Source organism: Pelobates fuscus, chromosome 10 (genome assembly GCF_036172605.1).
Source record: "Pelobates fuscus isolate aPelFus1 chromosome 10, aPelFus1.pri, whole genome shotgun sequence".
In the NCBI taxonomy this organism is placed as follows: Eukaryota; Metazoa; Chordata; class Amphibia; order Anura; family Pelobatidae; genus Pelobates; species Pelobates fuscus.
In genome coordinates this window covers 147,730,435-147,745,070 of record NC_086326.1, presented here as the reverse complement: position 1 = coordinate 147,745,070, position 14,636 = coordinate 147,730,435, and the positions used below count along the sequence as shown (strand labels likewise).

At 41.4% G+C, this 14,636-nt stretch overlaps 1 pseudogene; it reads right to left on the bottom strand.

Moving 5' to 3' along the window:
* Positions 1-12,406, bottom strand: part of LOC134575521 (oocyte zinc finger protein XlCOF22-like) — a 30,152-nt pseudogene extending 17,746 nt beyond the window's left edge.
* Between the last annotated feature and the right edge of the window lie 2,230 nt (positions 12,407-14,636).

Here is a 14,636-nt window from a genome sequence, read left to right as displayed (position 1 = left end):
AAACAGATCTATGACATTTAGCTACCTGGGAAAATCTGATGAGAAAATATCTACATAACTGGTAAATATACAGGCATTTAATTAATTAATTTAAATTAATTAAAATTAATAGCATGATATATGACTGGATAAATCATGTTTGATTTCATATTTAGAAATCTTAATTATTAAAGAATATATATATGGTTATAGCATCCTATCTGCAGCTGGGATCAATATAATCATTAATGTATTTGTGTGATTAATATCACGTTAGCATATCATGACCATTTATCCAGCTGTATTGATTGGCTCTAAAATAAGATAAAATATCTATTTAGGCAAATTAATTAAAATATCAGCTAATATAACATAGTAGGTTTCTCTCATTTGATAAAATCAAGGAAATGGTTGATGACTGGTTAAATGTTATTTATTAATATTACATAGGAGTAGATCTTAAATCCCTAGAAGAGGTTTAACCAGCATTGAAAGGGTTATTTCTAAACTGCCAGCTGAAAGTTTCTTTACCATCTCTGCACACTGAAACTTCACATTCTTTGTCTCTGTGAAAGGGTCGTAAATCTTATCTTGACAGCTTGTAGATTCAATGTTATACTAACCAGGAAGTAAACTGCCACTTTGTATTGCATATTGTTTTTATATTGCATATTCATTGATTATTACCATATTATATTGCATATTGTTATACTCGAATTCCATTGATTATTATCATGCATGTTACTCATCATTATTATTTAAATTGTTAAGAAATAAATATCTATTTTTATAACAATTTGTGATTTTTAATTACCGGTATATGGTTATACATTTCATTTAACACGATAACGATTAAGGATCTGAGAATTGAAAATCGTGGGCAATTCTCATCTGTTTACATTATTATCCCATAAATATCCCCACATAATCTCAGATTGGAGTGGTTAAAGGAACACTATAGTGTCAGGAACACAAACGTACATTCCTGAGACTAGATGAGCCAGAAGGGCTTCTACTCCAGTAAGCCTCCCTTTTCCAATGGAAGCTTACACAAGGCTTCATGAGCTATCAAGAGAGAATAGGACTGAACTGGTAGCTACTCACTTGCCATCAGGATTCACAGATACTTCAGAGAACAGCCTAACTAAACGAGGGGACCAGCAAAAGCTAGGTGGCCATCATATGTGGACATTACTTCTTCTCTGTAATCCATGCAAAATATAACACAATTATTTCATTTGTGCACTTTACCAGTATGTAATCCATGTACAAATGTCACACTGTGTACTTGTTTCCAGCTATTTAATAATGTAAGTGAATATGATATCTGCTCTACAGTCAAACACATTGCTGATTAAACTTTGTCTCACCCAAGGAGATGAGGGGGTGGTGACTCTCCATCATCACTTCCTTGTAAGTTTCCTTTTTCACTTTTAAATGCTTCCAAACCTACAAGAAATAACAGACAGTGAGATCCCACCATCTTTATCCAGTCACCATCCAGACACATCCCTTGGTTTTACTCTATGATGTCCCATTCCCAGCAGCCTCACCTCTCCAGTCAGCAGGTGGATGATCTGATTGGTCAGTTCCAGGATGTTCTGCTCATTGTTTCCCTCATGTATCAGTGAGTGAGGTGGACACACCGTGTTGGAGCTCTGGGTCTTGCAGGATCCTCTAAACACACAGGGACTGATTCTCTCTATTGTAGGCTCGGCAGATCTCTTCACAACAATGTAATCCTACACATAAAGAAACATGTATTAGAAATATCTCTCCTATAAGCCTATACTTCACGCTTTCTCTCTCTGTCTACACAGGATGTCACTTTGTTACCTTGGAGTTATTTATAATGTCGTTTCACTAGCTTTTCCCTGAAAGGGGAATCACCTTAATCCTGCTAGTATGTGCTTCTACCACCCACCTCTGTCACTGCTACCCCTCTCTCTGTGTGTGCGATGCCGACCTTCTCCATTATAAAGTCCTGTATAGTGCACAGGGCTGAGAAATGCTATGCTAGGGCTACCTGTTTATAATCATGTGTTATAATCATCATAATCCCAACATTTATACCATGACCATACTTTATCTCAATTAAACAGCTGTCACTGTCAATGTAACCACTGATAACATAACAATACACCACACATGGCCGCTTTCAGGTCTTCTACTAACACAGACAGACAAAATATATTTATTTGCCTGGGTAACCTTGTAGCAGATACAGAAGGACAGATCCCTGGCTTGGGACCCAGATCTATTCTGCCCAGTGCTGGTTTTTCTTTTAGTAGTGCCAATGATCTACCAGAGAGATAGAGCTTCCACAGACATTACCCCACAATTATCAGCCAGACACCTAGTGGAGAACAGTAATGTACACTTTATTTAGTCACACATTTCTTTCTCTGTACCGTGAACACACGTCAACCAATTCAAAGAGAGTAAGCAATGGTAGGCTTCTAGCACTTGAAGTGTATAAATTGAATGAAGAAGGCAGCTTGAACACCCCAAATCGGAGTCTCTCTTCTTCAAGGTAGGAAACGTAAAGGAGGGAGTAGTGCCTTTCTCACAGTTGAAGACATTTCAAGATGCTACTCCCTCCTTTATGTGTATAAAGGTCAACCAACAGCAGTATGGGCTTGGGATAGCAATCAATCAAACTAAGAAGTTTAATTAAATTACATCCAGTGTGAAAGGAGCACTGTGTTTTCAAGTAAGGGCTGGGAAAGGCAGTAACAATGACTGTGCACCACAAGGGAGACTTAAAAGGGACACAATGGTCACCAAAACAACTTTATCCTAATGAAGCAGTTGTGGTGTATAGATCATGCCTCTGAAGTCTCACTGCTAAATTCTCCGCCATTTAGGAATTAAATCACTTTTGTTTCTGTTTATGCAGCCCTAGCCACACCTCCCTTGACTGTGACTGACACAACCTGCATGAAAATAAAATGGTTTCAGTTTCAAATAGATGTAACTTACTTTAAAGGTTTTTATCTTTTGCTCTGTAAATTGAACTTAATTATACACAGGAGTCTCCTGTAGGGAGAAGCAAGCTTTTAACAGACCAGTAGATAAGAATTTCTGAATTAAAACAATAGTGGAAGTGTATATTAGATGACTCATTTCAGCAAGTAAAGCTGTGTAAAAGAGGAGGTGTGAATAGGGCTACATAACCAAAATGATTTAACTCCTAAATGACAGCGAATACACCAAACCTGCTTCATTAAGCTAAAGTTGTTTTGGTGACTGTAGCGGGACCCCCGCTAAAAAGTGAATTGACCAGATTGTTCTGTGATGTGTGTTCTTGGCCCTATTTCAGTCATGTATTTTACTCTCTGTTCATCTGAGCTGCCTGCTCCACGTTCGGGAGTGCCGCCACGAAACCTCATTTAGAATGTTGATCCAAAACGTTCACACCTCATAATGAGGTGTCAAAACCACAAACAGCACGGGAAGCCTCGGTGCGTTGGCAAGTCACAACATGTGAAACCGCAAGTGAAGTATTGAATGAGTGCTTTGCTGGCTGGCCCCTGTTCGTACAGACGAACGCTCGCCAGGGGGAGGATTCACGTCCCGAAAGGACACAGGTTACTGTTTGTGACGGTTTCAGTTCTGGGGGTCCCTGAGATTGGTTGAGACATCCTTTGGGGAGAATGACTGAGGTTGGCGGGCTCTCTGTCGCTGGGAGGTAAAGAGGCAGGAAGTTTCCCGCGCTACGACCCCCAGATACAAAGACTTCTGGGAAGAAGACCCCTGGGAGGGGGAGGGCCCTGGGAGGGGACATAAGTGGCGGGAACAGGGGACAAAGGGGCTGGAGTTCCGGTTCTGTTACACGACCCCTGGGAGGGGACATTATCTTCATGTGTGATCCACCCATTGCATTAGTAAAGTATAAAGCTGAGTGTGGCCAATACAGTTGTTGTTGTACCCCTGGAACTGTGTGTTGTCCAGTTACTGGGGGGAGATGGGTCTCTTCATCCATTAATAACGGAGGTAACCAGCCCGGTTAGCCAGGGTCCGCTACAGTGACTATAATAGTCTCTTTAAGGGAGTTGCATGGCAGCCAGTTTAAACTGATGTAGAAGTGACCCTGGAACAATAAGGAAATACCCAACTGGGAAAACAAAAAGAGAGGGAATGGATTACGGGGTATGGGAGCATACAACATGGAGAAGCAATACATTTAATTTAATTCCAGCTACACAATATAGAAAACTCCCAACATTTCAAACCACATGATAAGCCACCGAATGATGGGAAAGCATCACTTACAACTAAGAATCGACCGATTATCGTATTTACCGATGTTATCCGCCGATATTCAGGATTTTCTAAATTATTGGTATCAGCATCTAATCTTACTGATAAGGAGTCCCCCGCGCGCCCCCAGTCTTTCTCCAAGTCTCACAGCTCTGCGCGGCAAAACCAGGCGCACGCACCAGGCGCGCAAATCGTGGGACCGCTAGGGAGGAGTTGAAGTAGTGCTGTCTGAAAGATTGCCAATCTTTTCCTTCTGGTCTACTAAAAAGGTAATTTTCTTTTCTTTACTCCAATAAACAAAGTATTAGTTACTCACTCAGTCAGTCAGTGAGGGGGGGAGGGGTGGTGGTGGTGGATGGCACATGGCACTAACTACTATATCATAATAAAGCTCTGGGTGGGTTTATATGTATATCAAAATACAGGCAGTCCTTGCACTTACGCTTATGTGAAGTATTTGTCGGGTGCTAGTAATCCAGGGAAGAATATATAGGTCTCAGGTAGTGTTCAGCACTCACCGTCTTATAAGGCTAAAAATTCAAAGTTTATTGAAAATCCATTAAAATACAAAATGTAATGGATTTTCAATAAACTTTTAACTTTTAACCTTATAAGACTGAGTGCTGATCACTAGCTGAGACATAGACACACACATATATATATATATATAGGCATAGAAACATAGAATGTGACGGCAGATAAGAACCATTCGGCCCATCTAGTCTGCCCAATTTTCTAAATACTTCCATTAGTCCCTGGCCTTATCTTATAGTTAGGAGAGCCTTATGCCTATCCCATGCATGCTTAAACTCCCTCACTGTGTTAACCTCTACCACTTCAGCTGGAAGGCTATTCCATGTGTCCACTATCCTCTCAGTAAAGTAATACTTCCATATATTTTTAAACCTTTGCCCCTCTAATTTAATTGGCACTCTTATATGATAATGCCCTTGGTAGTCAGTGAGTAGGGGGGTGGGGTGGTGGATATTGGCATTTGGCACTATATTATAAATGTAAATTATAAATTAATAAGGCCCTTGGTAGTCAGTGAGGGGGAGGGGTGGTGGTGGTGGATAATGGCATTTGGCAGTGGCACCATATTATAAATGATAATAAAGCAAGCAGTCCTTGGTAGTTGTAACGAACCCTGAAGTGGTAGCTTTGGGTTCGAATGATTTGAGCCGAACGGCTGAGAGCCAGAGTGATTATAGCTCGCCGTTCGGTACTTCTGGTCGGTAGTTAAATGCCAAAGAAACGAAATCCTCTAGTACAGCTTTTCCCAAGTAGCAATCAGGTACCCAAACAGCAGCCGAAACATGATGAAGGGTGTATCAAGACTGATGTTTATTGAGACCACACAGGCTTTTATGGAGGTCCCCTTGCAGGAGGACCTCCCACAGTACACAAACCAAATAGCCAATCATATAGTTACACTTCCTGTCTCCGCCTGTGAGATAATGAGATAAGTTAAGGAATAACCCAATTATCTCCAGGCGAAGTGCACACGTTTTCCTGAAAATTCAGAACATCCCTTTATGTTTAAGGTATCCCCACAAATGTCACATCCCCTGATAGCCCCGATCTGGGGGAACAACATATTCAAATTTCACCCAGATTGGTTCAGGGTTTTTTAAAAAGTGTGGAAGTCTTAAGTTACCGACTGCACACGAAGCTCTTGCCCAAAATAGTTCCACGAATTCAGCGTGAGCGGTCGGTAAATTATGAAAATATTAAATAACTCAAAAATCCATGGAAGGAGCCTCCTGGCTCATAGGAGCGATTGTTCCCCTCCTGCGAATACATCAAATTCCCGAAAAGTGCCCTCCTAGCTGTTCTGGAAATACAGTTCCATCGTTTGTATGTTTGAGACCGGTGTTCGGGAAGTCGAGTGTCCAGTTTTAGTTCCAGACATTCGACGACCAAGTCTCGCTGCCTTTGTCCTGGACAAACAAGATGGCCGTCGTTTTCTCCACCATGTGGCATTCGTATATATGAATTGCGGCCACCCTGAGAGAGCTCTTAATTAACGGGCTCCTTTGAAGTCAATGAGCCAGGAGGGTGGTCGGTGTTCGGTAGTTTCAATCTACCGAACCAATGTGGCATAAACTAACCGAATACTAAACAGATTAATGTTCAGAGAAAACCCCGAACACCCGGTGGGTTTTCTCACAGTAGTCATTGAGCAGGGGAGGGGTGGTGGTGGATATGGCACTATATGATAAAGCTCTGGATATATTGTTGGCATTATATTATAAATGATAATAAGGCCCTTGGTACTTGGTAGTACATTGGCACAATAAAAATGATAATAAAGCACTGGGCGTGGGTAGTATACTAAAATGCCCCCACGCCAAATACTGTGCAAATTATTAAGTATTACATTCAGAAGGAATTCATCAACACTTTATCATCAATATGGCATTTAATTTGTGCAAGTTTTGAAAAGTCCAGTCCTGATTTAGATCATTTCCAATTTAAGGTCGGAAAAAAATACTACTACTGCTTATTGTAATTCTTATTTCACAGCACGCCTGCTTTATTCTGTGTCCAGCCGCCAAATAGGCGCAACATCATTTTATGGTTCACCCCTCTCCCTGCTGTGAGCTGAGGAGGAACAAAACTAGAACTCAGAAGAAGCACCACACAAGAGGCAGAAGGTGAGACTGATATCAACCAAAGCTACAACCTGTCAACCACCACATGGCTCTTTGTAACATACAATAATTACCTTCACAGCACGCCTTCTTCCACGTCCAGCCGCCAGCCAAAGCGACTTTATCTCGTACAACCTCATGTCGTCATCATCATCATCATCAGCATCATTATCATCATCATCAACCCTCCCTGCTGTGAGCAGAGCGCCAGAAGCATGCGGAGCACAGCTCAAGGTAGATGAGAAAGTGAGTTTGGAGACAACTGACTAGTGCTAGTGAATGATATATTTCCTCTACACACAAACAGCATTATTATTAAAAAATGAAAGGACCACTATAGGCACCCACACCACTTTAGCTCAATGAAGTGGTCTGGGTACCAGGTTCCTCTAGTTTTAACCCTGCAGCTGTAAACATAAAAGTTTCAGAGAAACTGCTATGTTTACACTAGGGTTAATCCAGCCTCTAGTGGCGGTCTCACTGGATAGCCCTGATCTGGGTTAGCAACATATCCAAAAATCACTCAGATCAGAGCAGGGGTTCAAAAGTTTTATGGAAGTCTCTTTTGACCGACCGCACGCATGATTTCATGCCCAAAACAGTTCCAGAGAATTTGGCTGTGCGGCTTGTCTATTGCCAATGCTAATTTCAGTTCAAATAGATGAACGGGAACCGTTCATCAAATAGTCAATGTTAAAGTGCTATTCGAATTGTCGAACAGCGTTCAACTCCAATCGAAGTCCAGAGACGGTAACGTTTCAGTGGTGTTCGTGCCGTCGCGTGTCCGATATGAACTCGACGACAAAACACTGATGAACTCGTTTGACTGAATAAAATGGCCGCCGCCACGTATTCGAATTTCGAATGGCTTCGATACTTTGGATGTATCTGAAGTGCCACTTCAAAGGTGTAAAACTGTTCCAATATAATTTAAAGGGGAAACAGTGTTTTAAAACCCAATATGCCCAAATAGTGTTTTTAAAGGGCAATACATCCCAGGGGCCATAGTCACAGGGCAAGAAGCTGGCAAGCAGTCCTCTCCAAATCCCAGTGACGAAGGTGCTTTCGTCACAGTTTTCATAAAAAAAATATTTAATGTCTGTCTTAACTCACTTTCTTGTAACCTTGAAGCTGGATAGCAGGTTAACATGGCTTGGCATTCACTGAATGATCTGGGTTGCTCCAGGAACTGGTCCTGTGTCGGAGTAGTGTAATGTGCCCTACCCTGTGCCCACTACCAGTTCCTCTGCTCCCCGAGACCAATACCCGTATGATGACTGTAATAGTATTGTCTATCTCTACTCTCTTATTGTTATTTTTATTCTTTTGTTTTGTTATGCAACATAATTTGGTTCTGTAATTTTTCATTTTTATTTAACCCCTTAACGCCGTTACGGCGTTCTATGCCGTCGCGGCTTTAAAGGGCTTTAAAGCCGTTGCGGCGGCATAGAACGCCGTAACGGCTTGCAGCCCCAGGAGCAGAGGTGTACTCACCTCCGCCGCGATCCTCTTCTGGGGGGCTGTCTGAGAGCCCAGGCAGCCCCCCTCCGGCAAATGAGGCCCCCGGGGGCCATGTGATCGCTCTCAAAGAGCGATCACATGGCCCCCTATAGCTGGCTATGGATCTGCCAGCAGGGGGGTGTCTAAAATATTAGACAGTCCCCCTGCTGGTAGGTAGTGTAAAAAAAAAAAAATTAAAATGTTCTAAAATAAATTAAATGCCTTTTTATATATATATAATATGTATATATATTATATATATAATATATATACATATTATATATATGTAACGTCATACGTAATGTATTTTAATATTAATATTAGTATATATATTAATATTAAAATACACTTAGAATGACGTTACATATATATAATATATATAATAGATCTACATATATATTATATATATATACGCATAATTACAATAATAAATAAATAAAATAATTAAATAAATAAATAAAATATTGAAACAAAATATAAAATAAATTATATATTCATATGTAATTTCATTCTAACTGTATTTTGTTATTAATATATATATATATTGGAAACAGAATACACTTAGAATGACATTCTATATATATCTATCTATATATAAAATACAAATAACCGCAAATATATATATATAGAGATAAATACATATAATTACATAAAAGATTACATTAGTATACACGCAGAATTTATATACCTATAAATGCATATATATTAAAATTCTACGTGTATATTTAAGTAATTTTTTAACATAATTAGGTGATTTGATTAATTAAAATTTGATTGACATGCCTGACAACACAGGGAGAAAGTGCAGAGAATTTAATTCGCAAGCACTATATTAGACCCTGTAACTCTCCAAGACACCATAAAACCTGTACATAGGGGGTACTGTTTTACTCGGGAGACTTCGCTGAACTCAAATATTAGTGTTTAAAACTGGTAAATTGTATTACAACGATGATATTTTAAGTAAAAGTGACGTTTTTTGCATTTTTTACAAACAAACTGCACTTTTATGGACTATATTATTGTTGTAATATGTTTTACTGTTCTAAAACACTAATATTTGTGTTTAGTGAAATCTCCCGAGAATAACAGTACCCCACATGTACAGGTTTTATGGTGTTTTGGAAAGTTAGAGAGTCACATATAAGGCTTGCATTTCATTTTTTTGACATTGAAATTTGCCAGATTAGTTATGTTGCCTTTGAGACCGTATGGTAGCCCAGGAATAAGAATTACCCCCATGATGGCATACCATTTGCAAAAGTAGACAACCCAAGGTATTGCAAATGGGGTATGTCCAGTCATTTTTAGTAGCCACTTAGTCACAAACACTGGCCAAATATTAGTTTTTTGCTTTTTTCACACAAAAACAAATATGAACGCTAACTTTGGCCAGTGTTTGTGACTAAGTGGCTACTAAAAAAAACTAAACATACCCCACGTTCAATACCTTGGGTTGTCTACTTTTTCAAATGGTATGCCATTATGGGGGTAATTCTCATTCCTGGGCTACCACACCGTCTCAAAGGTAACATTACCAATCTGGCAAATTTCAATTTGAAAATGGAACGTTCTATATTTGACCCTGTAACTTTCCAAAACACCATAAAACCTGTTAATGGGGGGTACTGTTGTACTCGTGAGACATCGCTGATTACAAATATGTGCATTTTGTTGCCGTAAAACCTAACAGTATTATGACATTTACAGCTAAAATGTGAGGCGGAACTACAAATTTAAAAAAAAAATTAAAATTTCTCAGTTTTTTTTAATTTTATTCATAATAAATAGTTTCAAATACAAATATTTTATAGGAAATGAAAGCCCTGTTTCTCCTGAACAAAATGATATATAATAAGTGTGGGTGCATTTAATATGAAAGAGGGGAACTACGGGTGAACAGACATTTAGCGCAAATTCCAGTTTTTGTTTACGTTTTGTTTTGATCAGAACGTGTACTATTGACTCCGTCCTGAAGGGGTTAACAATGAAAAAGAAAGATTTACCAACAAAAGCTAAACATTAACAATAAACATGTTAATTTGACGGCAGATTTGTGTAGACCATGGGTCGTCAACCTGGTCCCCACCGGCCACTTTTGGGCATTTCAGGATTCCAGGTGGGCGGTAGGCGGTTCGGCAGCACAACAAGCTGAATCCTCCTTCCATCGAGAGAGTGGGCGGGCGCGAGTGCACAAACACGCATGAACGCGTACATATGCGCGCAAACTCATGAGAACAAGAGAATGCGTGCATGTGAATAAGAGAACGCGTGCATGTGAATAAGAGAACGCGTGCATGCGAATAAGAGAACGCGTGCATGCGAATAAGAGAACGCGTGCATGCGAATAAGAGAACGCGTGCATGCGAATAAGAGAACGCGTGCATGCGAATAAGAGAACGCGTGCATGCGAATAAGAGAACGCGTGCATGCGAATAAGAGAATGCGTGCGTGCCAACACGACCGAGTGTAACACGTGGGAAGAGGAAGGGGAGGAGTGGGAGCTGATGCACGGTAGCAGGGTCAGGCAGAAGCGGAGCAGAGCACTTGTAAAATAGGAGAAAGAAAATGTATAGGCAAGAGAAGGAGAGAATTGTTGTTGGCTAATAATAAGTGGGCTAACTAGCTCAGCCTTACTTTTGGACATTGCCATAAGGAAGGTAAAAGAAAAGCATTTTTAAAAAAAGGAGATAAAAAGGAAAAGATCTGAAAAAAATCGGAAGAAAAGTAGAAAAAAGGGGATAAAACAAAGGAGGAGAGAAAGCAGTGTTTAGAGTGACTCATGTTTTGGCAAGTTAAGTTTTGTTATCTTATAAAATAAAAGAAAGAAAGAGAATGAAAAGAAATAAAGTAAGGAGAAGGAGAGAATAAAGAGAAAGGGAAAAAGAGACCCCTGATAGATTGATATAATATAAGGCAGGAAAAGTAGCAAAAAAAAGGGAATTTCTTTTTATGGTGACACGTAATAAAAATTGGCAGCTATTACAGTGTTGTTTTGGGTGTTTGTAATAAAAGAGAAAAGAAGGTGGGGAGCAGTGTGTGGAGTGCAGATAAAAATTTGGTAAGAGGAGGGGGCGGGGCCTGACAGCCGAGGTAGCCAGACGCACAGGCAGAGAGCTCTGGCCCAAACGAGCCTACAAGCGACAAATTTAACCTGTAACCGGGGTTCCAGTAGCCTAATTCAACGATGGCTTACGGCATAAACGGGTGGGAACCAGAGGAAACTGACTCCGAGTTTTTCCGCCGAGGCATAAAGCAACCCGCATCGAGGCCTAGCGCAGAAGGCGGCCTCATGGCTGGGAGAGACGGCTGCTCTCCCGCCGTGGGGACCGTGCCAAGCAGCAACCACCCCGACGCCCTATGGACCGGTGGGGGTCATCCCGGTCCCAGCTGGAGAGACTCTCACACAAGCAACGAGGGAGTACTCAGCCTAAATGTGGGCCGCACGCTACTTCTAAGATGGCCGCCGAGCCACTACCTCCGAGGTTCCAGGAGAACACAGAGGCATGGAGGGAGCGTTTCAATGCCAAATTTGACCGCATATGTCAAGAATTTTGGAGACGCCTGGAGTGCAGACCTCCCCACAGCAACTCATTTACAGCACAAGAGAAGACGGCGGATGCAAAAGCCCGCCGAACCGGCATGAGGCCAGAGCCCAACAAGTAGGCGCGCCTACCCTGCCGCCCGACATACCAGGGGACTCTGAGGATATTGAAGCGCCAGGTACCACTACACTCCCGTAACCCAACCTCCCACCTCCGAAACACCAAACGACCAAGAGGTTCCCCTGATCTGAAGCTCCATTCTGCCCCATCAGCAGTCACCCAGAGGCCTTATGGCCAGCCACCGTGTACCAAGAGAAAAGGGCCAAATCTAGGGCAGAGGCCCGGAAACCTCAGACTGCAACAACACTACTCGGCATCACCATTCAAAGAGCAACCAGAACACCATTCTTACCTCTCCATGCCAGAGCTGCGGGCTCCCTGGACACCTGCCACACCACAAGGCATCATCACACCCAGGACTGGCAAGGGTTAAGCAGGACTTAGCCACAACACAGCACTCATACAGCAACTATATCATAGCTCAGTGTTGTTAATCTTAATGTGCATAACCAACGATAGATCCTCTCCTCACCTGTAAGATGTGTATACCCCTGCCTTGTTTAAACTGCTGCCCACAAAACCAGATATGAGACCTGTAACGGATCGCCTGGCACCCCGACTGGGTGCCTCCGTTAAAGGATGCTCGTAGCGTTTCCTGAGGACTCCAAGCACTGCAGCAGACACCACAACCACCGAATCGGAGAAGCATATGAATGCTCTCAGGCATATGAATGCTGTAGACAGTTGAATAGGAACCATACGAATAGGTTTTCAATCCTAGCAGTCGAACTGGAACAGCATACAATAAATCCTCCCCCAATAATGAGACGACACTTCATTTTGAGGGTTAAACAGGAACTCTCGACTGGCTCATCCAGCCTGGCTTTTATTTCCAGCTCACACATACAGGCCACACCCAGGGGGAGGCATAAAATAACCAATAGTAACACGGGTGCAACCCACACATCCCCTCCCCTTAGTGTGACACATAATCCCATTATGCATACAGTTTAAAATATACTTTTTACACAACTTTCATAACTTTAAAACCATACATCACAATCACATATTCAGACTCAGCATACTTTAAACATAAACACTTCCAAAAATCAGGCAAATCCCTCCAGTGGATCAAAAGTTACACGGAAGTCCTTTTATGACCGACCGCCAGCACATTTTCTTGCCCAAAACAGTTCCATGGATTTGGGCTGTGCGGTCGGTCAATTTCTGGCATAAAAACGGCTCAGTCCCATTCGAAGTGTGCCTGTACTTCGACTTTAGTCGAAGTGTCGAAGTGGAGTTGATGTTAAGGGTCGGCAGTGTTCGAAGTTAAAATGGCCGCCGCCACGTGGTCCTTTGTCCGATACCGGCCACTTCGACGACTTCGGTAACTTCGGTAACTTCGACAGTGTCCGAAGTGCCATATACAAAAGTACCAATCTGTCCCCAAAGTATTTAAAGGGCTAGGGACAGTATTATACAATCCACATGCCCACAAGTAGTTCTTAAAGGGTCAGTACATTATGGTAGCAGTCCATAAGCCCCAATTCAGTCCCTTAAAAGGCAATATCTCCCAGGGACCATAATCACTGGGCAGGAGGCTAGCAACCAGGCTTCTCCAGTTCTCAGTGGCGAGGTTGGTTCCGCCCCAAGACCAAGCTTAGAACTCCCTCATACTGGTTGTTCTATCTACTCCAGCTTCATATTGTCTAGCCTGTATTGAATGCAAGATATCTAACTTAAAAACTAGCCACTAATTTAATCAACAACAATATCTCGACTAACTTATGTTGTACCTACAAACTTGTTGTTAGCTTAATGGTTTAATATAAAATGACTTGCTGTTTTACTAAATGATGCGAGTACTAGCTTTAATGAACCTCAAAATCATCTTACATGTATCATTGAATGTACCGCAATTCCTTGCGTTTGCTGTTGTGGCAAAGCAGGATGTAATGTAACCTCATGCATGTTCAAAAATAAAGAATTAAAAAAAAACAAAAAAAACGTGGTAAGAGTAAAAGTAGTTGTTAAATTGTGCAACAAATTTAGAACCCACATCTGGGAAAAAAAAATGCTTGTGGCTATTTACCAGAGTATCTGAACACACTTGCGCTAAAAAGTTTGAGTTACTGCAGCACTGGTGGGCGGTAAGGAAATTTTACCATCAAGAAAGATGCATTAGTGGGCAGTGGGTATAAAAAGGTTGACTACCCCTGGTGTAGACATTGGTGTTTTTTTTCAAAACTTTAAATGCACAGAATATCGGTATAAGTTATCGGCCTGAAAGTTCGCATATTATCGGTATTGGCTCTTAAAAAAAAAATTGATATCGGTCGATCCTTACTTACAACTACCATAATAATTCTGTCGAGGTTTCTCTGTTAATACAAAGGAGAAAGTGTGTAGTTACTGTGCCATTCCCAGAATCCCTCACCTCTCCAGTCAGCAGGTAGTTGACCTCCAGGGTCAGATCCAGGATCTTCTCGGTCATCGGATTCCTGTTTGTCATCATTAATCCAATCTGGCAGCCTGAGAACAGGCTCTTTTGGTTGTGGTCAGGAATTAGAATATTCGGTGGCTCTGTAAATTAGAGATAGAATTAATTTCAATACACACTATATTTACCCCATAC